We start from the raw sequence: 26,398 nt of genomic DNA on the forward strand, positions 1-26,398 counted from the left end.
TTTTAGGAATTATTGGCTCAAGTATTCATCCTGCCCCAGCTTAAATTGAAATAATGTGAATGACATTCTCAGATAAACTTCTGACCTCTGTACAGTAAAGCAAAGAAAAATTTTAACAAGTTATTGAACAACATTAACAACAGACTGCAAATATGCAATGCTAATTGATGTACACTGCTTATTTGAACACTGTGCCTAATTTTGCCACTTTTATCTAAAGAAAAGTACAGTGAAAAAATGTACAGCCTCAGAAAAGGCAATGTATTATGAGAAGCCTGCTAATATTCCTACTCGACCGTAGGAGTAATAGGTGCATTCATTCAAAGGGGATATTGAAATTAAGACTGTGAGTGGTACATTATTAAAAGTAGCAATAGCAACAGCAATAAATTAAAATGTAATCTTCATACTCACTTCAAGGAAAAGGGTATATTCCATAATGGTAAAATAGTTTCACATTAAATTAATAGAAATTTTGGAAATAATACACCCTTAATTGTCTTATTAATTAGCATAGACTAGAGAAGCAGTCAAGACAGTGGCATTATTGTGCAAGCACTGCACAAAGTGGAGAGCATCAGATGGCAATTGCCAGGAAAGTTGAGAGTCTGGAGAGGGAGAGCAGAGCAAAGGCAGCTGAGGGTGTGAGCACACAGGCAGATAAGTGCCATTACCATCTGCGTCCGTTTAGGGGTGACTGGGTACAGACAGATGAACTAACGGGAAAAAGGCTAGCAAGATGGGACACTGAAAGAAATGAAAGGAGGACCAGGCAAGGAAGAAAAAAGGAAGCACAGGCATGGAGCAAATCTGAGACACAGGGTCTGTGCAGGAAGGAAAGAAGGAATGGCCACAAGAGCTGTTCAGCTCCAGGCAGCGGACGCTCAGCAACAGCTACAGGAATGTCACCGCTCTGGCTGCTTTGCAGCTGTCTCCACTGCCAGCAGCCTCTGCCTCTTCTCAGCCCTCCCCGCAATCAGTTTAGGGAGGGCATGATGTTTGGGGCCACCACCTGGGTCCCAGTATCCCCACAGTACAAAGACCTCATGGGCAGGCTGTTGGGCACAAGCAGCATCAGGGCAGAGGTGACCATCCCACAGCAACACTTCCTGCCTTCTATTTTGCATGTAAATCCTACACATGGCTTACACTGTTCCAGTTAATCTCTGTAGGTTACTGAAGTGAGACTAAGGGATGTTAACAGGCAAAACAGACTATAGTTCAATGTCAGAATGAAAAATGTCATGTCAAGTGATAGTAACTACCACAGTTATCCCTGTGTTATTTTTAAATAATTCAAAAATATTTCAGGATGAAAGTGTGAAGGAGATATTTTGATTCACTTTAAAAAATACAGGCTTTTTTTAGTCCTCTAAATGCTTTATTCCCAAACATTAATTGGTAAGAGGACAATATCCAAGAGTGGTTGCTAGACTGGTTTACTGTCGTCTCAAGCCTCTAGCTGGGTAATAATTAGCATTGATTCTATGATTGCAGAAGGCTGATCAATTGCTTTATTATATTATCTTATACTATATTATACTATATTTATTAAGAAACTCAGTAACCTTTACAGCTAATCTGATACAGCTTTGACCTAATTGGTCAATCTATCTAAACACTATCTAGTGTCTAATTAAGAAATCACCTTTTGGTAAACAAATTTCTATGACACATTCCACATGTGCACAACAGCAGGTGCAACAAGTGGAGATAGGAATTTTTTCTCATTCTTTTCTCTGCTCTTCTCACAGCCTTCCCCAGGAAAGTGCCTGGGAAAGTCTGTGCCTGCTCTCTGTGGCCAGAGAGCTGCTGCTACAGTTTACACATTAATCTGGCCATTCATAACTCTTACAAGTTTGGGTGTTTTTGCTAAGGCAAAATAAAGTTTTATAAATGACACAGGGAACCAGATAAGCCCACCCGTATGTCTGGCAAATGTTAAATGTAGTGCTTTATTTATTCCATGCCATCTTTATCTTCCAACATGAGTCATTAAATCTTCTTTTCTATTTGCATTCCTCCTGTACACCAACATAAAGTAAAAAAACTTTGCAATTTTTTCATCAGAGTATTAGACTCTAAGCACACTGCTTATGCACAGAGTAAGGGAATTTGCATTCAATAACTCTAGTATCCTAAGCTCCTGAAGGTAGTATATTAAGTCACCAGCATAAAGAAAGGTACTTCAGTTTCCTTCATAGCATTCTCAGCAGACAGCCTTACTTCACAAGCTTAATTTTTTTTTTAAATTGCAACTAACTTGAACAACGAAACTGCAAACAAGCCCAGCCGGTGATTTCCCCTTCTCTTCATTGGTCTTCTTCTATTAATCTGTGTATAACAAAGAGAGGAGAAATCTGGGCAGAAGGCAGTAGGAGGCAACTAACATGCCTGGATTCTGGAACCATTATTAACCTGCTCCCGTATGATTACATGCCCAGTTATGGAGACCCATTAGTCTTTGCACTAAGTGGTCTAGGTCCAGTGGCAAACAGTGTGGTGAGAAGGAACCCTGGGAATAGCCTCTGACGCATTACAGCCAGTATGCCATTGAAGCTGCTTATCTGAAATCCATACTGTGGAACTGATGGAGGGATTTAAGACCAGAGAAGGCATGAGAAGCAAAGTGACAAGTAACCAATTTCTGTAACTTTTAGCTACAGCCAAAGAAGGGGCTGAATTTCAGAATCTTAAATAATGCCTTAAGTTTTAGCTTTCATATTTTTCAGATTCTGTACTGCATTAGAGTAGTAACTTCATATAGAGTGTTAGCAAGTTCTCCTCAGTTTAGTTAGACAAAACAATCCTTTTCCAGCCCAAGAACCAAGGACACCATTGCAGCTTCAGGCCCAAAAAGTGTAAACAACAGCGACTTGAGGACAGCAAACTGGGAGGATGGGACTTCATAACCTGAAGCTGTAATTGCACAATTAACCCCAATATGTAAATGGACCAAAACTTATAAAAGTGTGAAAATGTGTCACCAGTGGTCCATCTTGAGTATAGCCTTGGCTCTTGTACTTCTCAAGGTGTATCCTTTGAAGGCCTTTTAATAAATACCTGATTTATTCCTTTAACACTGTCTAGACTTTGTTCTAGGTAGCCTCTCAAAGCACTATAAAGAAAGAAAAATGAAACACAATACTAAGAATAAACTGATCAGTATTAAATGGCATGCTGTTTCGCCTAGTGGATGAATTGTTTCCTTTAGATCACAACAGAAAAACCTAATTCCTAACTTATTATTTGGAATAGACAGCAGTCATCTGTGTGCACAGACAATGCAGCAGGACCACATCTTGAGCGTCACATCACATGGACTGTGACTTTGTCCTATAGAAATTTCTGGGAGAGAAGTGGGTCAAAACCTAGCAGTAGTCCTTTGCATGAAGAGCCCAGTGTGATCCAGACACCTACGTCAGATCACATCTTACAGCACTGAAGATCGGAAGCTGTTCTCAAACCACTGATGAAAAATGGAAACATGCTCTTCTGTACACTTTGGAACAGTTTCTTCATGTATAACGACCTATCCTTACTTTTTGAGGTGGCCTTCAAATGAAGAAAGCAACATTTAAATAAATTTAAAAATATTAACTTTTGTTTGTCTACGAACACTTGACATACTACCAAAGTATGAAGAAAACTACTGAAAAACGTCTGTTTGAATTGATTTAATTTAATGTGACAATTCCCTTTGGTACTTTGCAATAACATTGTAACTGCTACATGGCAGATTTGTACTAAACAATGTATTATACTACGATGATAGTATTTAGGAAACCAAAAAACTAAAAAAGTTTCTGTACATTATAAATACACTATAACATCAGTATGACAAATGTTCTATAAAAATTTCAAGACATGTCTAACAATAAAAATTATATTTTAACAAAAATAACAGTGGTATAAATACCTCCACTTTCCTGCTATGATCACAAAGCCATAGCCATCCATGCCTTGCCTGAGAATAAGCAATACCATAAGAGAACTGGTGACATATCAGACTTTATGAACTGTGTGTAACACTTCAAGTGAAAAGAGAATGTAGCCCAGGCTAGCACAACAGATATGCATAACTCATACTTGAGGGCCACACTCAGGGAATTCCCAAAGTGACCTCTCTGACTTCTGATCTCATTCAAGACTAGTAAAAATAACAAGGCTTTGCCTTTCTCCTCTGTGACTTACAGCTAAGAGAAATATATGTCACTGGTCATCCAGGAAAGCACTTTTAGAGGAAAGTCAAAAATGCCTTAGAGCCTAGAGAACAGAAAAACCAAATAGCGGAACACTGTAAATATTGTTCTAACTACTTTAGAAATGAAAGTCGCTTCATGTTTTTAGTAACCAAAGGCTAAGTGTCAGACAATTATTGCTTTTAAAATAATCTCAAACATGTTTTAACATGACATACGAAAATCAGAAGACAGATCAAGGAAATCAAACCTGCAGCCGAAGACAAATCAGTACCAGACTTTTCACAACTCTCCAAAAGTTCTAGACCTTTACTTGTACTTTTTTCCTTGCTTCTTGGATTCAAATAACACAAACCTCCTGTTCAGAATACAACTCGGAGCTAATAGGCAAACCTCCCACCTGAGTGGCTTTAGAAACCATCCCCAGTTCTCAGTGTCTCCTGGCAGCAGCAGCTTTCTGTGTCTGGTTGCAGCATGGTTCTTCCTGCTTTGATACAGGTCATTAGGTCAAGTCTTCTGTTGGAATTATTGCTGAAATGGCAGCCCCCAGGAATTATGCTGCTGCCAAATTCAGATCAGGGGAGTGAAAAAACATGTTCTCAGTTGTCTTAAAAAGACATACTAAGATGTCTGATTTTCAACTCCTTGTTCAAATACAGATTCTCATTATGGTCAGGATCCTGCTCTCTGACTGTGTAAAGACAGAATGCAATGACAGAATTGCAGCTAAATTAATTTTCCTGCACTCAGTATTTCCTCTGAATAACCCTGAAATAATAACACTTTGTATGCATATTCTACATTTTTTCTGAGGCATTCAGAATGGTATTATAAACATCTAGGGACACATCCTGTTCTCTCTGCAGTAGTTAGAGAGCCTCCCTAGCTGAACATCTCCTAACACGCAGAGTAAAGAGGACACTAATCTGTGGAATGAGGCAGTCAGTGTGACCCTGCACAATGAGGCAGAAAACAGAAATCCATGTCAATGAAACAGAAGCTGTGGGAGTTCATGCAATTTTGGATCTATGGAATAAGCTGCCTATCTCTTTTACTGAAAATTATTTGTTTTCCCACCCAGGCCTCCTTCTGACCTTGCTTATGGGCACCCAGGACTCCAGCTCTTCTTCCAAAGCTCTAACTTGGCCAAACACAAAGAAGGTTTGGTCAGAGATTGATTAGCTCAGGAAAGAGGTTGTGCTAACAAAGCCCCAGAGTAGTGGGGCAGACCTAGCTGACATCCACTCAGTCCTGACAGCAAGCACAGCAAGCCTCCCCATGCAGGCTGATATTTGCTCTCAGCATGCAAAATGGATTCACCATCTAAGTACTACGTAGAAATGACACCCTCATCATGTAGATTAAAAAATCCAGAATCATGATATTAAAAGAAAACACAGTTCTGACTCTGACAGACCTTAGCCTAAATTTCAATATATGATTACTGCTCTGAGGGTGGATATTTGCCAATGATCACCACAATCTAATGACTCATAGCCACCAGACCTCTGGGACCATTTTATTATCCTTATGGAGACTTACAGAAACAGCTCCCTTCTGAAAAGACGCTGGTTTCTGCACCATTACATGTGATTTCTAAGTGGTAAGGTGGGAACAGCAGAAAGATTTACAAGGTTTCCTTGTGTGTGTGTGTGTGTCAGTAGAGAAAGAATTAATTTGTGCAGTCTGTACAACTCCTGGTCAGCTAACCCAATGCCTACAGCTTAGTGCGCAATAAAAGTTGTGCTCCTAATTGCCTCCTATTTCAGCTAATTGTTTGCTGCATGAGCAAACGGTGTGGAGCCAATTTTCACAGCTTCCAGGGTTTTACATGGCTTTCCATGCTTTAAGGCTACAGACTATCCTTTAATTGAATTAAACACTTAAATGTGTTCATAAATGTGGAAAGAATATACCATCCCCACTAAGAAAAAGGAACAGATATTGATCTGTAAGTTAGAAACCTCCTTATAGTTTAGTAATAATACCTATAATTTTGATTTTTTTAAATGGGTAATGTTTTTTTGTTTGGTTGGTTTGGGGTTTTTTGGGTTTTTGTTTGTTTGGAGTTTTGTTTGTTTGTGGGGTTTTTTTGGTTTTTTGTTTTGTTTTGTTTTGTTTTGTTTTGTTTTTTCAGAGATTTTGAATAGTAACTATTTATGGGGCTTTGAAAGACATAAATAACCAACTGGTGTTCCATAATTCGTATTAAATAACATGCAGATTTCAGAAGATGTCATTTTGGTTTTATGACAGTTACTGTATTATGGTACCAGTGTGGTTACACAAAATTAGAGTGATAATTACATATTGAGTATGTACATGGTCCTACACTGTTACTTAAAAGTAACACTAAAGTAAGTTCTTTCAGTGCTGCTGTATGGAGTTTGTAATACAGCCCAGAATTTTATCTCAAGAAGAGATAACAAGGATGTGGACATGCACACACAAACACACACAAGCAGAAATAATGTGAATAAATGAATCACAGTGGGTATAATTTCATTTTTCTTCCCATTGTTTTTCACATCATTATTCTGTTAGGGAAAAAATAGTGAAACAAATTAAAAGCAAAAATTCTACAGAGGATCTTATAAAATTTCACATCAGCACAAAAATATTATTATAAAGTAAAGAAAGAGAGGTCGGGGAATAAGGAGGAAACTAATGGGACTTGTAAGCACAAAATATATAAAAAATCTAGTTTATGTGATGCATTAAAGTCATCCTGAATTATTAAGAGAAACTCCCTTTGTCTCCCTAGGTGCTTTACAATGTCTGTGTAGTCCATATGAAAAGTTCTGGATGCTCTGTGCTAGAATCACAGTCGTTGATGAAGCACAAATTTAAGACGACAGGTAAAAGAGGTCTGTGTGACTAGGGATTGATAATGGTCCACTGGGCTGTCCACCTTTATGTTACTAGTTCAAATCCAACCCAGTTAAAATAACAGAAGTTGGTGAGGTCTGAGAACTGTTCAGTGGCCCATGTGAAATGAATGTAACGATTTGGACCAGCACCCTGTGGACTAGCAGCCAGATCACAACTCTGCCTATTTTTCAGGATGGCTCTACCTTCTCTGCAAGCAATAAATACCATAAGCTTAAGGGCATTTACATTTATTACAGAACAGCAATTCATATTGCAGTAGCACCAGTGGACCTTGACTGATATCAGTATGAGTTATAAGCACAGGAAAAGATATGACTGCTTCTTCAAAAATTCAAGTATTATACTTAGGAAAGGACAGAAGAACAAATCGACTCTGTGGATTGTATTCCTAATTGCAGTTCTCTGTCCCAGCTACACTGAAGAAAGGCTTTCAGCACTCCACTCTACAGTTCCAATAGACTACCCTTAGACTAAACATATCAGCAAGTGATTTTGAAAGCATATTCATACATACAGGGCATTTGCTTACAACCAGATATATACAGATTTAGATATATAAAAATTCTACTACGGCTTTGAAATATTTTCTCGAGACTATTTAAGGCTCTGGAAGTAGTCCTTACTAAGAGAAAGCTTAACATCTGCCTCTATTACAAGTACAACAGAATTTTGACTCTGTTGCTTTGCAGTATCACACTAGACAATCTGCAGATCAGCAAAACCACATCTGATCACCTTAACTCTAAAACAGACAAAAACCTCAATGCCAGATGAGGGAACAACACTCAAATCAGAGGAAGACATAGAAAATATTTTTAAGCAAAAATGGCTACTAAAGGTCACATACAGTACAGCTGAAAGACAGTCCCATAAAACATCTCTGATGAAAAAGAAGAAAGTAATTAGTGGGCTTTTAAAACTTAAATGTCCATTTATTTAACGTTCTTGGTTTGCTGTGTAAAAGTTTTATCATTTGATTCATACTGTCCTTCTCATTACCCATATGATTTGGGGCATTTTTAAGAAAAAAAAAAATTAAATACTTCAAAATTATGTTGGGGTAATTTAACTCTTTTTTCTTAGGTTCTCATCTCAGAAACTTTTTAAAATGAAAAGCTTTTCAAAATAAAAACAGCTTGGAGACTGAATTCATGGCGCTGCTCTTTACTCTTCCTCCCTCCTGTCTTTCTGGCAGCCAACTGTCTGTCCCAGGGTTCAATACACATATGCTTAGACCATGAAAACAATTCTATTTGTATGTTTCAGCACCTACATGGACTTCTTAGCTTGAAATAATTTTGTATTTTCTACTGCATTACTGGCATAAATGTTGATTTTGGTAAGCTTAGTTTTCAGCCTCAGAAACATATTTAATCTTATGATTACAAGCAAACACAGCAGGTGAACAACACAAAAATTATCAGGATCTTTTTTGCCTTAGGGGAGAGCAAAATTTTGGTGTGGATTTAATATGGCAATATGAATCCAAATTTAAAGCATTGATTAGTATCAATAATATTTATTTCAAAATAAAAAAAAATCCAAAGCAAGGGATACATCCTTATTTTCCCCCTGTTGTGCAACTATGTAGAGAAACACCAAGTTAAATTCAGAGATAACAGAAATGATGGGAAAACAATACAGCAGTAACACAAATACAGCAGTAACACACATTTGTACGTGCTGAGTGCAGCAGAAAGACAAGGATGAAGTTAGAAAATAAAACCCAACAGTGAAATTTAAGACCTCTGAAGCAGACTTCCTGAGATGAGTTTGCCTACCAGAATTTCTCCACCTGTTACCCCAATCTCTTATATAAAGTGCTCCATATTCAAACACATGCACACAACGCACAATTTACCCACTTGTAAATATTACTTGCCTATATAAATTATTTTTATCATTATATTGCTAAAGATTTCTACCTGAAAACCACATGGGACATTGTGCCATGTATCAGAATGTATTTTGTAATATACGGTGCAGATATTCCCCAATAGAACTTCAATAGATCTACTGGTACGAGATTAAGAACCATAGCTTAGACATGTTACAAAGCAAGCAATCTGAGACATTTATACACAACCTTTATAGGAGAATTTGAAGAGGCCTAGAATAGTAAAATCTCTATTAGTGGCCTGACAGAAAAGATGGGGACTAAGAAAACAAGCAGTAATGAGGGACTAAGAGGGAAGCCCTTTTTTATAACATCTGTCTTGAGCTGTTAATATCTGGAGTACAGATATAAATCTGGGTTAGCAGCACAGACGTGTCAACTGCATTTATTTGTGGATAAGACTGCAGAGGTGATGTGTAAAAGGAGAGGAGAGACTAATCAAACTAAAAATCCTTAGGACTTTGGCAGAAGTCAGATCGGGAACTTCAAAGGATGAATGAAAGGATTAGGGAGAAAACAAGACAAGAATGGAGCCAAAGATACAAACCATGATGAGATTTCAAGAGATCAAAACTGACAGTGTGAGAGGAGAAGGAAGAATTGGCTAAGAGAGAATCATTAGGTAGTGATGTGAGAGTGGTTTCAGCTAACAAGAAGGTCAGAAGCCAATTTGAAGTTTACAATAGCACTGTAAATCACCTGCTTTGAACACAACAATGTGAATGCTCACAGAGCAACAGTGATCATGGAGCAACCGGAAGTGACAGAGATGTAAATAGAGTCAGGATGGCTTTCTAAGGATTGGGAATGTTAATAAAGACCAATAACCTCTTAAATTATGAATGGAAGGAACAAGAGAGACAGGAGAAAAACAGGAGAAAATGACAGCAAGTGTAAGAGAGGTAAGGAAATAGGGTAAAAAGGGATGACTGTGGAAAAAAAGATGAGTTAGGGAAGACTAGATGAGAAGCATTTACATCTGCATAAAATACCAGTAGAACAGTATAATATCTAGCTAGCTGTACAAAAACAATATTAAAAAAAAAAAAAAAAAACAACACAATGAGGGTAGAACAGGGTACACATAAAGATGGAGTCTGTGAAATCTGGAACCTCCATCCTCAGAGATAATGAAAGCAGTACAAAGCTCCAAGCTTCTGATCTACATCTAAGCTGGCTCTGCTTTGAGAAAGAGGGTGGATGAGATGACCTTCAGAGATCTGTTCTAACCTGAGTGATTCTGTGTAAGAAGGAGAGAAGAGAGGTAGATAGACTGAAGATATGGAATAATTATTTCACACTCTGTGTGTGAAGAAATCTTCAGGTTTTTAATGCAGCTTGATATACAATATGGGCCCTTAGGAGGTACTTTCACATCCAGAAGTGCAGTAAGTACCTAGTGTTATTTCCAGCAGTGTTTATATATAAGCCTCAGCAATGGAGGTGAGATTGCCTATACAAGCAGCTTAGCAGTCTGGCCCTTTATAAAATCCTAGTCAGTACTATATATGTCTTAATGAATGTCAATCACCTTTGAAATCTGACTTCAAGATATCATGATACGTGGATCCAAACTGGAAATTAAAGGAAACTGATGGAAAAACTAGACTTAAATAAGAATTTAATAGATATATTTCTTACAAAATTCTAGCTATTCATGGTTCAATGATCAATAATTATTAAAAGAAGTATAAATAGGTTGGAATCCTTTTGTCATAGTTGAAAGCAATATATTTCTGGAAATGTCAGCTCTTTCAAGTACAATAGAATTTTTTTATTAGTAGGAAGCATTCTTAAATTAATGACCACACCCACATTTCAGTGTCTTTTGCCTCTCTGGAAAAGACTAAATAGGCTAACAATATGGGATCTAGATGAATCTTTCATCAAGATTAGATTCACTCTTTGACATAAGAGAAATGTACAGTGTGTCATGTGAGTAGATCGAAATCCCAGACTTCATGAGGATTTTGGAAGTTTATGAGAAAGGAAGCATGACAGCAGTGCCAGGAGTGTGCTGTAACAAAATGCTCAATTTTCCAGGTTATGTAACAGTGCACTTCTTCAAGGAAAGAACAGATGCAGGAAAAGACCTGCATTTCTAAAGACACTTTTGCTGTAAATTACATACGTGTGCTTACATACATGCTTACATATGTGTGCTGCCAACAAAAACACATGTTCTGAAGTTTCAATGTCAAATAGCTAGAAGTATAAACCAGAGACCAGATTCCTGACTATGCAGAAGAAGAGAGTAAGGATTACAACTTCAATGTAAAATCTTCTACAGCAACATTCATACAGCTAAGAGCAATTTAGAGGCTGTTCTTATCTTTTCCAGATGCTCACAACTATGACAAGATTATTGTTCCTTGGTTATACAATGAGTATACTCCCTACCAATTATTGAATGTAGGTGATTAGAAGTGTGTCTGGTTGGAATATAATCTGCTCTTTTGGTAAACTGAAGATTCATGTTTTTTCAAATTAAACATTAAAAAAATAAATGAAACTACCATTTCTAATCTCTAGGAACCACTGGTAGAGCTTTACTGCAAGTTTGTAGCAAGTTTTACTGCTAAATATTCAAATATATATATTTCTCAGAGGTATCCTGTAAAATAAAAAGGTCTCTAAGTAATAACAACACCATGAAAATTAAGTGGCACATGATCTTAACCAAATGGCAAGCATGGGTGTAGTAAAATGTTCTCTTCCATATCCTGAACCAGCACGAAGCTGCTTATTTAGGTAACAAAAGGCTAATTCTCTGATGTTAACATCTCTTGCCTTTAACAACTCATGAATCAGCACGACTCTAGCTGAACAAGGAACTTCTCACCAAACCATGCTAAATAAAGAGTATTTGCTTTTCAAAGGTTTACCTAAGTACACAGAATCATTTAGCTTAAAAAAAAGACCTTTAAAATCATCAAGCCCAAGATTAGCCCAGTATTGCCAAGTCCACCACTAAACCATGTTCCTAAATCCCTCATCTACATGTCTTTTAAGTACCTCCAGGTATGGTGATTCAATCACTTACCTTGACAGCCAGCTAAGGGAAAGGAGAAAGGTAGGTAATGCATGAGAAATACTTTCAGTTGAACACAAGCCTTCTGGCTGAGGATAATACTCTATTTGTATCAATATGTATTTCATTTTACTTTCCTCAATTTTACCTTGGTTTGTGCTCAAGTACTCATTATGCATCGGAGAAACAAAACAGATAATAATGTTGCACATCATTATGGAGTGTAAACTCAGTTATGATGGACCCCAAGCATCCTAAAGCTTCTTTGAGAACTGGAAATAGATTCCTGTCTTTTACTTTTCAGGAAATTAAAGGAAAGAGCTTTCAGATCTTAGATAATCTTGGCACTGATAAATAGAGTACTCACTGAGGGACTACTCACATAAATAAGGTTGTCAAATCAGGCTCATCATTCTTATTTTTAAAAAATAACTTTCCAGATTCAGACCAAAAGAGCAGAAAATTTGGCCTGTGTTTTATTAAAAATGTAAAAGTATGAATTCAAACATGTTTGTCAGGATAAAAAAGATTCTATAAAGGAGTATTTCTATTTAATATTGTGCCATGTGTGAAATTCTGCCTTTAACACACATATTTGTACTAAGCTAGTTGGAGGACAGCATTTACTAGCTCCTAGAAAATTCATTACTTTTCTACATTGATCATATTCCTGGTCCACAGCTACATTTTAAGCCATGATTTGGCAAGAAATACAGCCAGCATGACACTTTGTCCCATTTTCCTCTACCGTATATGAAGTACACTGATTTTGCCTGTCTCCAATCTACTTTGTTTAGAGAAAACAGTCTTGGTTGCTATTTTTCTGAGGACTCATTTTCTTGACTGCCAGCTCATAGCAGCTGGGATCTACAAAAGTCCAACTTTCTGGAGAAAGAAGGGGTTAATGCTGCTTTTCCTTGTTGTCCAGGGTGACCTAGCATGGATAGGTCCATAGACCCTAGCTCTACAAAATTGTTCTGAGTTACCTCTACAAAATGCTGAGCTATTTACTATGTCCTGTTAGTCAATATTTAAGATCAGTGTGAATTGGGAACTGCTCAAGGTGCTTAAAGCTGAATGAGATGGTGGTGGCTGTCAAGGCTGTAATTGATCTGGGCTTTGCACATTTTTCATTTTAACCCTTCATAGGAAAATCAGTGAATTTTGACAGCACATAAACTTAGATTATTATCCTCTGTGTGAGCTGGAAACTGGCCATGTTTTTTTATGCAGGTCTTGCAGCAAGAAAAGAGACTCAACTCACTTTCACAGAGGTTCAATTCTGTGGTTTGAACAATTCCTTCCCAGAAAATAGACAGGTCTTCTTGTAGTAGAATTAACTTGGCAATAATTTTTAAACATCTCAGCATAGACAGCTATGGAATCTGTCCCTAAATACACACACCTTGAGCAACAAAGCAGTGAGGACACAGTAGTATCAACAGAACTCACATTTGCCTTGGGCTACTCCAACTATCAAGACAAACATGATATTGTAAAGCACAATGAGTACAGGCATGGTCAGTGCCAAGCTGTTTCACTCGGTTACAACTCAGCTCTTCCTAACTCCACAAATAATTCCTCTTAAGTTAAGAACATGCCATTCAGATCAAAGAACTACTTCACACAACTAAGAGACTCCTGCTGTGAAAACAGATGTATAGTTTTTTCTTCCCCATAGACTAGTTATATATTTGCACTAAATTTGACTGTTACTTCATTCATTTTGTCATTGGTGCATGCACTCTCAATGCCTCACCACCTTCATGCAGCCCAGAAGACCCTTTACACTGACTTGGGGCAGACAGTTCCAAGAGAGAAGCTACCATACATAATGCACAAATTCAAAGTATGAGGGTAAGAAAGAGGGAATTCTTGAGGAACAGAAGCAATGCTGAAATATGAGCAGTAGTGAGGAGCTGTGAGAAAGGTAATACAAACTATGAAAGCATGAACATTACTTAATGGGGAGGGGGGAAGATAATAAAACAGTGAGGAGAACTGTGCATGTAAATGTTTGGAAAAATTTGGTTGTCTTAGGTTTAAAACTTCCCAACCTATCAATGACAGTTTTTATATGAGACATATCATCAGTATTACAGTACTCATACAAGCCATACTACTACAATAGGTTGAGTATACTTAATTTTTTCCTTATTTCTATAGTATCTGTGAAGCAACTATTTTAATATCTGTGAGACAGTGCTATTCCCATTTTATTGATAAGGAACTGTGTCACAGTCAGACAAGAGCAGACTGATGTGAGCAAGGCAGGGAACTGAGAACAAATCTCCCATAATTATTCTAACAAATCTAACCATCATTATCGTCTTGCCCCAAATCCAATATCCTTGCCCTCATTCAAAACATTTCCTACTGACTACATTATGAAGTTTAGGCTGTTTTAGCATCTATTTTTCCCCAAGCTTTTATTGATCATGTGCTTTGCCAAGTGTCTTGCCAGGAAAAGAATAAGGCATCAAGATGACAAAGCAAAGCGCAATGGAGTAAGAGAGCCAGAAACTGAAAGAAGCAGAGGGCACTATTGTGAAGCTTCCAAACTATTGTACCTTTTGAAAGCATGGAAATTAAATATAATAATTAAACAATGCCAAGTGAGTTTTTTCCAGTGCAACCTTGTTTCCTTTTACATGGGATAACACTTTTCACATGAAGATATTAGCTCAGTCCCTCCTGGAGCTGGTTAGAAATTCTAAAGATATTTCAAAAGTTATGCAAAGCTTTAGAATTTATGAAGGACAGAGACAAATGCACCATTGTGTGATATTTTAAATTTAAGTTCAAATAACGAGTCGTCTTCTTCAGCTATAGAATGATTCAACAGTATGCAGCCTATGTCAAACAAGATTACACTAGATAAACCAGTGATCCCTTCTACATTCATATCTTACATGGGTGTGCAGTGAGTAAACCAAATAATATCTGGCACGATACAATTCTCACAACTATTGCAGTGTTTTTCTGCATAGGCTCTGTCCAAGTTATTACATTACATTAACATTCTGCTGAAGAGATTAACCTGCCCAGTTGTTACCGGGATGTGTCGAGAGGGGCATCTCTAACTCAAATAACTGGTAGGTTTAATTTCAGTGCTGAATTCTGGGCTTGCACCCATGCAACATCCCAAAAGTCTGGTTTCATCTAGCAGAAACTATCTGGATTCAGGACTGATGATCAGATAAAGTATGACCAGTATGACCAGGAAAAAAAGCAGAAATGCCTAAGTAGAACTAGACATGATATGTATCCAGCAGGACTAGAAAAGTTTGCCTGGACGAGAATCACATCTTGAGTATCAGTCATGGGTGCATTGCTTCTGTCTCCTATATTTAGATTTAAGTCCAAAATTTCAGCAAAGGAATTAAGCTCATGCAACATTGTCCTAGAATGAGCAGAGGCTCTGCTCTCAAAATAACAATGATATTTACAAATATAAAAAGATTTCTATCAGTTCCTTACCGCCCAAAGGGAAATAAAGCAGCAGACAGGAAAAATAAGGGAAGAGCCAACATTTCATAGGACTATTTGGAACAGGAGTGCAAAGAAACAAATGATAGATAGTTGGAGACACAGAAACTGAAAACAGAGCTTGACAATGGAGATCTGGCTGGGGAGCCAGTGGGAATGAGAAAGATATACACAAGCCGGGGGATCCAGCCCTGGAGCAATGACAGGCGAAGACATACAGAAAACTGACTGTAGAAAGGTTCTGAAGACAGAAGGTAAAGAACAAGTACTTAGACTATGCTTATGGTGAAAAAAAAAAAAAAAAAAAAAAAGAACATGGGACAAGAAGCCAGTGGGTCAGTGAGAAATAGAACTGTTGTCCTTAAGACACAGAACTGGGTCATACTCAGAGTTTTAACAGATAGTGAACAAGGGTAGGAAAGGTCACTGAGAACTGAGCAAAGAATCAATAATGACTAAAACTCCCTTTTGGGTCTTCTGGAAACAAAATATCAGTTTCTCATGATTTCTGTGCCATCAGAAAATATCTGTGCAGTCCATGGTAATGAAAACAGACATCTGCATCTTACTCCTTCAGCAGTAGTTTTTGCAGAATATTATTCCATGCAACTTGTTTAACAGAGGAACGGTACAACATTGTTTGGGGGATTTTAAAGTTCCAAGCATCTCACAATTCAGACAGGGGTTGAGACTTTCTCAGAAGTTTCTATTTTAAAATGTTGTGTACTCATTATCTTTCCCACTGTCTCTATTTCTGTCTCTCTCACACAGACACATTTTCAAAAAAAAATTTTAACATGACCAAATCCAGAACAAAGGTGCCAGAAGTGCCAGGTTGCCTATATAACCAAATTTTCCCTCATCTTGTGAATGAGCATGGAGAGTAGTGGCATGACTCATACCTATTGTTACCAGAACACACCTGCCTCACACAGTGCACAAGGCAGCCACACTGCAAGGATGAATCAGAACTGTGTACTGCAGATGGTTCACTTGGTAAAGAATTTTGAAGAAATGCATTAAAAAATGGGACTGCATAACAACAAGAACAAGAATAGTTAGAGTAACTGGATGTCAGTCTAGAAAGCAGGATTCTATCTTTCCTTAACATAAAGTTTCCATTATAGTAATTTAAAACAGCTTTTCCACAAGTGGTCACTGAAAGTATATTCTTCATTTTCCATGTGATTCACTGAGAGGAGGAATTTGAATTTGCAGAAGAGATGAATGTTCAGAGACATACATAGTTGTAGACAAGAAGACCTAAGTTGGAAAAGTTTCATGTGACAGTAATGAGTCAAGGCTTTTGGACCTCAGCAGCTCAGGTCCTGTAGATTAGTGGCAGCTTTTGAACACAGTATTCTGGGCCATGGTTCCCCAGCCCTAAAACTGGAATCATATTGTCTGCCAATCTCAGAGGCCTGCAGTAATGCTAATTTAATGTCTCCTCATCACTTTGGCACTATCATGATACTAGGAAAATTCCAACATGGAAATTATTAATTATTAATAACTATGTCTCCAGAGCAAGGCTTAAATATTCTATAGTAAACAAGGTGTGGGGCCACAGACAGAACAATGTCATGAAAACAAAATATGGAACAGCTGGTCATTAAGTGACTATCATATATTCTGTGAACTGAATAAGGAGATTTTATAAGAAAAAACAATATGTGAACATGTAATTAAAGAAGTCTTCATAATGCATATGCATGGGGAAGATTAAATTAACTTGCCTTAACAAAGTTAATTCTGGCACGTATTAGCTTTAGTGTTTGGACTCTTTAATGTAGATTTTCCGCACACAATATGAAATAATTGAGATCTGAATAAAGGACATATATTAGTCGCCTGTATTTTATTCATCCAGTTCAAAATAGAACTTACTTTTGAAATGCAGTGCTGGAACAAGTTATAACAACTGGAATATAAGAATGACTATTTTATTACCAATTATTCCTATTTTCTACAGAAAGACTGGATTTCAACCAAAAACTTCATGTAGCATCATAAATGGCAAAATAAGCATGTTAGAGAGCATCTTCTATGTAATAAGCTACAGCACAGTAGTTCCTGCAGCCAACCATTGTTCCTTAAAGTACATGAATACATTACAAAATTTAGGAATTATTCTCACAGGTAAAGAGTACATTCAAACTCCATGAACTTCAAGAGATATAGAGCCAACACATGGCTCTTTTTATCAGTCCTGCTCAAGCACATAAAAGTGTAAGCCAAATCAAACATTTGCTTCTGTTTTTTCATAAGGATATGACTCTCTCTTTGTGAAAACCACAGGCTCTTTGTGTACATATGGGTAGATATATATGTATCTGTATATTTATCTGATCAATTAAGTGGCTTTCATTTGAAATATTCTGTCCTTTAAGCATGACTGTGTCTCTTACACCAGCATATTTAACCAGAGATCATATTTAGTAGTATGAGTTAATTCTTTATTTTCTCTTGCACTCAAAGATATGATCTATCACATTTGTAATATATGGCTACTTATTTAAGGTAGAACCTCTGTTTTAAAAGATGTTTCCTGGTTTTGTTTCTGTGTGCACTTCCTGGGTTACCAGGGCTAAGTTATGTGTCCTGCTGATGAACAGGCAGACCGCAGAGAAGATTTTGTTTCTCTAATCTCTTATATAAAGAACACAGAGCCAGCTCACTGGGTACTTCAGACCATACACTGAACCATCTAATATACCTTACCTCTTAAATTCGAGATTCCTTCACTCTGCATTCATAAACGAATTTTAAGATAAAGTAAGTGCTTGTTATCATCATAATTGTTTATCACCCTGAAAATTTTAGCACATGGGCACTTCACTACAAACTACAGCAATCATCATTCCTGTCATAGTTGTCAAACTATAGCAATCACAGTTCCTCTGTCTGAGCTGTAGACCTCATTGCTCCCTCAAGAGGGGAAGAAGAAGGGGAGGAACCAATCTCTTCTCTCTGGTGACCAGTGACAGGACCTGAGGGAATGGTTTGGAGCTGTACCAGGGGAGGTTCAGGCTGGATACTTACAAAAGTTTCTGGAACACTGGAACAGGCATTTTAACAGGCTCCCCCGGTAAGTGGTCACAGCACCAAGCCTGACAGAGCTCAAGAATATGGACAAAGCTCTCAGGCACATAGTGTGACTCCTGGGATGGTCCTGTCCAGGGCCAGGAATTGGACTTCGATGACCCTTGGGTTACTATGAAACCAGAATACTCTGATTCAATGATAATTACTATCCCTTATCTTTTGGAAACTTCTAGATATATTACCCAATATACGATCAGCAGCAGATATTGAAAGGTCTACAGCACCAGGATTTAAAAATTAAATGCAATATTTAAAATGCATGTAAAATTTCTCAGCTGCTTTTTTAGATCATTTTCACCCCTGACTCCATATTAATATCAGATATATCTTTTATTTCATTGATCTTATTCTACATAGCAAACACAGAGTACCAACTATTTCAATGTTTCTCACAATTTCACAGGACATTTTGCAAGTTCGAATTCACTTAGCACAGTCCTGGTATTGCTTCCTTTAAAGATAAATGCAATTGTTTAACATGGACATTTGGATCTTACTTGATCTAACACAAATGGTTTTCAGGTTGATCAAACAAACATGTCCCACAGCTATGAGTCTACTTTTACCTTTAACAGTAAGGTCATAGAATCATAGGGAAACTTGTCCTGGAAGGGACCTTAAAGATCATTTCATTCCAAAACCCCTCCCATAGGCAGGGTTGCCACCCATTAGACCAGGTTAATCAGAGCCTTATCCAACTTGGCCTTGAACATCACCAGGCACCCACAGCTTCTCTGAGCAGCCTGGTCAGTGATATAGTGATTTTACATAAAGTCATTTTACAACACTTCCACTTGAGGATAAAGTGGTTTTAGAACATTTGAACTTAGAAAGCAATTTTTATTTTTGGTTACGCATTTGAAATGACCATAAATGAGGACAGCTAAATGCTATGACTCTGAAAGATATGGGAAATGAGGCAGATATTTAGTCAACATTTGCATGTGATTCAACTTAAGTTCATGTTTTTATCTGTGGAATACTTTGTAATTCTGCTCCCACTTCCTTTTGAAAACCATGCCATCTATTTAAGTAGCAAAACACAGATTGTGACCAAAGTTCCTCTCCACCTTAACACATGTAATCTGTTGCAAGGCAAAAATTAGAACACTGGTCTTCTAGCTTTAAATTTCTTAATCTCATTTTATCTCTTAGTATCAGCTTAATCTCTTAATATCAGCTTAATCTCAGACAGTTCTATGCACTTTATTCTGAAGCCTGGGGGGGTTTTGCTTTTATTTACTGAAGTACACTCGAGATTATTTTTGGCATCTTTACACTGGGTCATGAAACAGCATGTTTTGGCACCTGCTAGCCTCACTAGCAATCTGCTTACTCCAGGCTGTTATCCTTGTGCTACTCCTGGGCATGCATCTGACAAAAGTCTTGCAGGTTTGCTTGGATCTGGAGTTTTGCAAACAATGGGAGAAGAGGAGCATATGAAAAAGCTTTATTGGTGTTTAGGTGAATCTTCAGTTGTTGATTTTGTATTTTAAATATATAATAAATAATGTTGTTCATTCTTGTATGTTCCATTTTATTGATTATGGTTGATACAACCAAATACAAACCAAAATGAAGATCCTTTCTGCAAAACTCATTTGTTAGCACTTGAAATTATTCATTGTTGAGACTTTCAGGCACATTTGCACTAACCACCTCATCTGCTGGGGCATTTAGTGAAACGTTGGCACTAACAGTAATGATTATTATGAAGGACTAATTTAAATTAGTCTACTACCCTAAATTACATGCATACCTTCTCTTTTTCCTTGAAGAGGTTCCTGATTGAGAAAAATGTATCTGGTGCTGAAATGGTTCACAGTAGCTAACCAAAACCATGGTGAAACCACATACATACAGATTATTAGCAGAGACTAGTAAAAAAATTCTGCCACTGTAGAACCCGTGAATCATTGATGATAAATATATACAATTACCTATTCACAAAATTCAGTCTACTCAATCATCACACCTTAAAATATTAAGTTAGGAGAAGGAGGGAGTGTATTTTTTTTTAATTTATCACCTCATGGGTATGACTATGAACATGCACTCAGCACAGTGAAACCACAAGCTCTGAAGAAAAAGGTGCTTCCTGAAGAGCACGATTTTTTCCTCTGACTCTGAACTCTGACTTAGTTCCTACAGACATAAAGTTCATTTCACTTAACTTTAGATATTTGCAATATACACATCAGCATCTATTCTGATCCCTAGGTTTCCTTTATTCTCTCTAGTAAGGAATGTGCTATTGTACAGTCTGATTCATCTGACCTACTTAGATGTCTACCTTCCGAGGAGATGAATCATGCCCTAAAAGTGTCTATCTCTCTCCATTGACTATAAAGGCAGCCTAGCCAAAGATAATTTCGATAGAAAAGACATTACATTAGGACAGATAAATTTCACCCCAGAAGCTATGGAATGAGCAAAATGGGAGTGAATGCTATTTTCAGCAATATTTAACTTCTGTATGATTTTGAAATAGAAATCCATCCACAAGGTCATGTAGGGACAATACTACTGAGAGCTGCTGAGCAGTACAGACTCGTCTCTCCCAAACCACAGGGGAGCAACTCCCTCATGAAATGTGCAAGGTGAACATGAAATGATAGTACCTACTCCCTCTACACCTTTCCAGAAAATATTCACAAGAAAGGAAACTTTTAAAGTGCACTGCTTTCTTTAAATGTTGTTTGCAATAAAATTAATACGGAGTCAAAACCTGGCTTTGTATTTCTGCACAGAAAGGACTGCTGAACTTATAAGAATCTGCTCATAGCTTTGTCCTCCTGCCACACTCTTAAAAACAGTTTATTTCTAGCTTTGACTGGCTATGAAACATGCACCTTCTCTTGGCTTTAGCTACTTACTTGATAAGAATCTTTATAGTTTTTACCATATTCCTTTCCTTAACATTCTTCAGTGCACTGAAGGTGAATGAAGTGCTGTAAAAATGCACTTCTGTGTCTCTTCTGTCTCAGTATGTGGAAGTCTTTTTTTAAACGTAGACTTGTTAATAAAAGCTTTATTTCTACTGCATAAGAAGCATAGTTGTGACCTAGCTAAACCGTGACCCAAATTCTACTTGATCAATGAAGTCTTTTCCTGAACTTCACTTGGCTTTCAAATTAGCCCTCTGTCTTCCTTGGCTTAAGAATGAATACTTCAGTTACAGCAATATACAGTCATCTGCAGTGGAAGAAAGCAAAATCTGCCTAAGGGTGCTAAGATTTCTTTTGCCCACCACAAATCAGTACCCAGTATTGATAAGGACAAAAGAATCATTTAAGATCACATAACAAAGCTAAGTTAGTTTCAGTAACTACAAACTGATCAAAATAATGCTACATAATAACCCTTCTACAGAAAATGTTAAAGTAGGAGAAAAGGGATTCAACATTAAGAAGATGTAATGATCTAGCAAAATTGGTTTTTACTTCTTCTAATCAAATTCCTCCAATAGTTTCTAAATGTTTGCTACAAGAACAGTCAGCTCTATCATAATCAGATTTCCCTTAAAAACATTTTTACTTATGTGGTGTATTCCCCTTAGTCTGAGATTGAGATACATACACATAGCTGCTAGTGCGGTGAAGAGAGACCATGATCTTTCATAGTGGATTTAATTTGATTTTATAACCCAACCAATTTTCAGGATGATTTAGGGATTAGATGTTCTGTCAGGCTGAGCTATGTATCCAATAAAGCACAAGAATTTATTTTTTTTTCTAATTCTTACTGGTGATATGCCCCTGCCCTGGCATTTTTACCTTTAATGTCACATGTTCTCTTTGGCATGCTAACATCAGCAGCAGCCCATGGGCTGGGCCATGCAATAAAACAGCCATGCCTGCTCACAGGAGCAGAGATGCTGCCTAGAAACTGCAATTTAAACATCCTACTGCCTCATTTTTGAAATCATTTAAGTCTGGAAAGACACAAAGAAAAAGAAGCACAATTTTATGTGATGATTCCTACTACTTACATTTATAGTGACAATTTATAAACTGCAAATTTAGCAACATATGACACTTTGATTGATGAACTTTGCTTTTTCAGAAGGTTGTACTAGGAAGACTTACACTGCCAAGAACTAACATGAACTCGTCACCATGACAGTATCTTTGTAATTCTCTACCTGAACTAACATGAGGCATTACATTGCTTTATGCATCCCTGCCATTCCATCAACACCCTCACACAAGTCAAGTATGACAGAGAAGTATACAGAATTCACTTCAGCTGATGAGGGGAGTGAGGATTTCTGACTACTCAATTATTTAAGGGGGGTAACTAAGATGCCATAAGCAAGAAGAACACATGATTCTGCTTCAAAAGCAGAGGAAGTATGATCACAAACCCTGATCCTTAGGTTGTGCTGAATTTTGGTCGATACTTAGCTAAAAGTCTTGTAGAAAATTTGTGGCATAGGCAAAACCTGAACTCAATTTTCCCAATTCTAAGCTAATTCTCTAATTAAAGGGCCAGACTCTTCTCATTCTGGAGGCACCATAGAACAAGTGGAAATAATATATAGCTGGCTAAGAAAAAAGTTGCATACCAGGGATTCCTACATTGCCTAATTAGGGTTGCTTTACTATGCCTTTTCACTGCCATGGCAGGGCAAACTGAATATAGAAGCAAGCATAAAATCCCTAATCTGTGATACTGTTCTCTATGGGTCTGCATCCTGTAAAGGACCAGAATATCCTTCAAGATATAAAATAACTATAATAAAAATGCTTAAGATGCTGCACCTTTCATTGGGTCCATAATCTATTACAAGATGAAGCTTAATAGAAGGCCCAGAATGATGCTTCTATCTGTTATCAGGTGAAGTGAGCAATCCTCATAAAGACCATTCATGCAGAAAAAGTCAGTTTACGTGGGCTTTTCTAGCGTTAGTTTCTAAATTTCAAACTGATTTAATAATCAGTTTCAAACTGATTTAATAGAGTATGCACAACTGTTGTATGTCAGCCATGTCAGGTCTCTGGAATGTCAAGATTAACAAAATGTATGCATCTGATAATCTCTGCAGATAAAAAAAAATCAAGCTTTAGATATGTTTTATCTAAAAGAAAATGGCAAAAAAAGAAAATGGGAAAAATCACATCAGCAAGATTTAAGGTAAGCCCTTGCAGCACTGCAAGAGTCAATATGAAAAATTCTGTTTGCAAAATATCAAATGTAAGAAGGTAAATATTTCAATTTAGGCTCTGGTGCTGCTGGTTTTGAGTTTTCTCTCTCTCTTTGTGTCGGGGCAGGACTGATTTATTTTTTCACCCCTAAGTCCATCTTCCTTAATTGTCTTGTTCTGTACAAGATTATACAACAGAAAGATCCTTTCATGAATCCTTTAAATTCCTCATGTAAATTCTCTCACATCTCAAACTTCAAAACTATTTTCTTTAGCAGTCCACCAGAAAGCACTGCACAGATTCCTCATGATCCCAAACTATAGCACAAGAAGTTCTGTGAGCTCAACCTGAGCTGAGAATCCATTTAATCATGCCCTGCATATTCTCATCCCACCTTTACCTATTTTTTTACTGCTTTCTTCTTACACTTTCATTTCAAATTGCTACTCCTTTCCACTGTGACATACTGTGTCTCAACCCCTTAAAGTACATTGGCAAAACATAAATCACAGGTAAATTTTCTTCTATATCTAATCCAAATTTTCCCTGTAATAATTTAATTACTGTCTAATGCAATTAACTGATTCATGCTTCATCTCATTTTAGCATAGAATTTCTGAGTTTAACTACATTTATAACTGCTGTCCATCATCATCAAAGGAACCAAGTCAGTGGACCAATATAGTGTATATATGTCTCTATCTTATAAATTATTCAGATTTCAAGTGAATTTCCTGAGTTTCCTTTGAAGAATGTGACCTATGATAATTAGCAGAGTATACTTTACTAATAAAGTAAAAGTATTCTGGTATTCTTTTGAGAAAACCTAGGGGATATGCAGGAAAATCATAACACAATTGTGTCCTGTGATACTAGCTCATAAAGGTCTGTGACAAATGGCCCTCCAACAGCTGCTCAGCATGGAATCTGATACCAGACTTCTGAATTTCTGGACAATGTATATATTTTCCAAATAAAAATTCAGCAGAAGAAAAATGATTCAAGAAAAAAACCCTGTGATAAACAGCAAGGAAATACCATCTATTTTCTCTATATTCCACACACATGGAATGCAAATATATCCAGTATTTTAACAAGTTTGCAAGCAATGCTTAAGAAAGTTGCATTCCTCAAAACTAAAATGGATTTTATCATTACTAGCCTCTGAATTCACTTCATCCACATTTTGTACACTTACACACTCTACTTATACACTCATTTTTCATGCCAGCATATGAGAACTACTGTGATTGCCTGGAGATAGTACGATGACAATAGGGAAAGTCACACTTTATGAGTATATACATATACAGTGAAAGAAATAGCAATTTTTCCAACCTATCCACCCTGCAGATCTGACTCTACTGTTACTGTTTAATGAACTAAAATTTCCTATTTATTTAAATTTAATTAGTATTACCTTTTTGATTTCACAGTAAAAAGAATTCCAGTGCATTCAGGTCCAAAAGGATTCAGGCACTGATTCCTGTTCTTTGTAACTTCAGCAGCAAGAATAATATATGCATCATCTAATTTAACTGCAAATGACTCTTTTAGCATGAATTGTCTGTTTAAAGATAATGCACAGCAGAATTCTTAACTGCATCCCAGAAGTCATGCAGCACCAGGCAGATAAGATCACAGTGGTTACCAGGGGTGGCAAATGGGAAAAGCACTACAGGAAATGAACTCTTGTCAATAATCTCAAGAGAGTGCTATATTTAGGTCAATTGTACCTGAAATCGTTTGGTGGGGTAATTGCTCTTTGGTACAGACTCTGCTCTCTGAGCCTGTCAGAGTGCTTGTAGGTCCTCTGGATTGAATTCACCAATTTTCTTCCAGACTCATTTTCTAAAAATAAAAACAAACAAACAAACAAAAATTTTAATGAAGGACAGCAAGCTTACCAGAACACAGAAAATCACTCATATGTTATTTCAGATTTCAAAAATATGTGTTCAGTGAATGCATTTAATACAAAAACATGTTTCAATATCCAAATGATTGACTCAGTCTTCTAGAACAGAAATGTATTCAATTATTCATATTTTTTTATTTGGCCCTCCAAAGACTTCCCAGATCTACTGAATACCTACAGTGATTTAGAGTGCTTTTGTTGATCAGTTAACAGTCAGTGCAAAATCAGAATTGTTCTTAAATCTTATGGTGCATCCCAGTGTAACATTAATCTAGCTTTAATATGGGTTGAGTCCTCATCTGAAAATATGGCTTATTGTTTAATAATTTAAGATCGTTCACTCACGTGCACTGAGGAATGTGGTAAACTCAGTTTTAGGAATCCAGTATAATGAGACATATACTGACCTTTTACATCAGTTAGCTGGATTAATACAGATACCAGAAAACAGCACCTAGTCATTCTGTCTTATGATTTCTTAGAAAAAATATTTTACTTTGATAGCACAAGGTCTCCAGCCAAATTATTCCTTCTTCACATTAAAGAGTAAATATTAACCAGATGAATTTTAAAGTAAGGAAAAGCCTTCTTTATCAGCTATTCAGCATGCTTTTACTCTCTACAGACAGATACAGCACCATATCTGTAGTCATTACTTAGTGCTTGTGATTAGTGTCTATTGTGATTAAAGAAAATGTCATGATGCAACTATACTGC

General features: G+C 37.0%; 1 protein-coding gene across 1 annotated transcript in view; it reads right to left on the reverse strand.

The window, feature by feature from the left end:
* MYT1L (myelin transcription factor 1 like) overlaps positions 1-25,571 on the reverse strand; it is a 220,988-nt gene extending 195,417 nt beyond the window's left edge. The window contains exon 1 of the mRNA XM_053938244.1: positions 25,500-25,571. The gene's annotated coding sequence lies outside the window, so the exon portion shown is untranslated. The remainder of the gene's footprint in view (positions 1-25,499) is intronic.
* Between the last annotated feature and the right edge of the window lie 827 nt (positions 25,572-26,398).

This window comes from Vidua chalybeata, chromosome 3 (genome assembly GCF_026979565.1).
Source record: "Vidua chalybeata isolate OUT-0048 chromosome 3, bVidCha1 merged haplotype, whole genome shotgun sequence".
Lineage (NCBI taxonomy): Eukaryota > Metazoa > Chordata > Aves > Passeriformes > Viduidae > Vidua > Vidua chalybeata.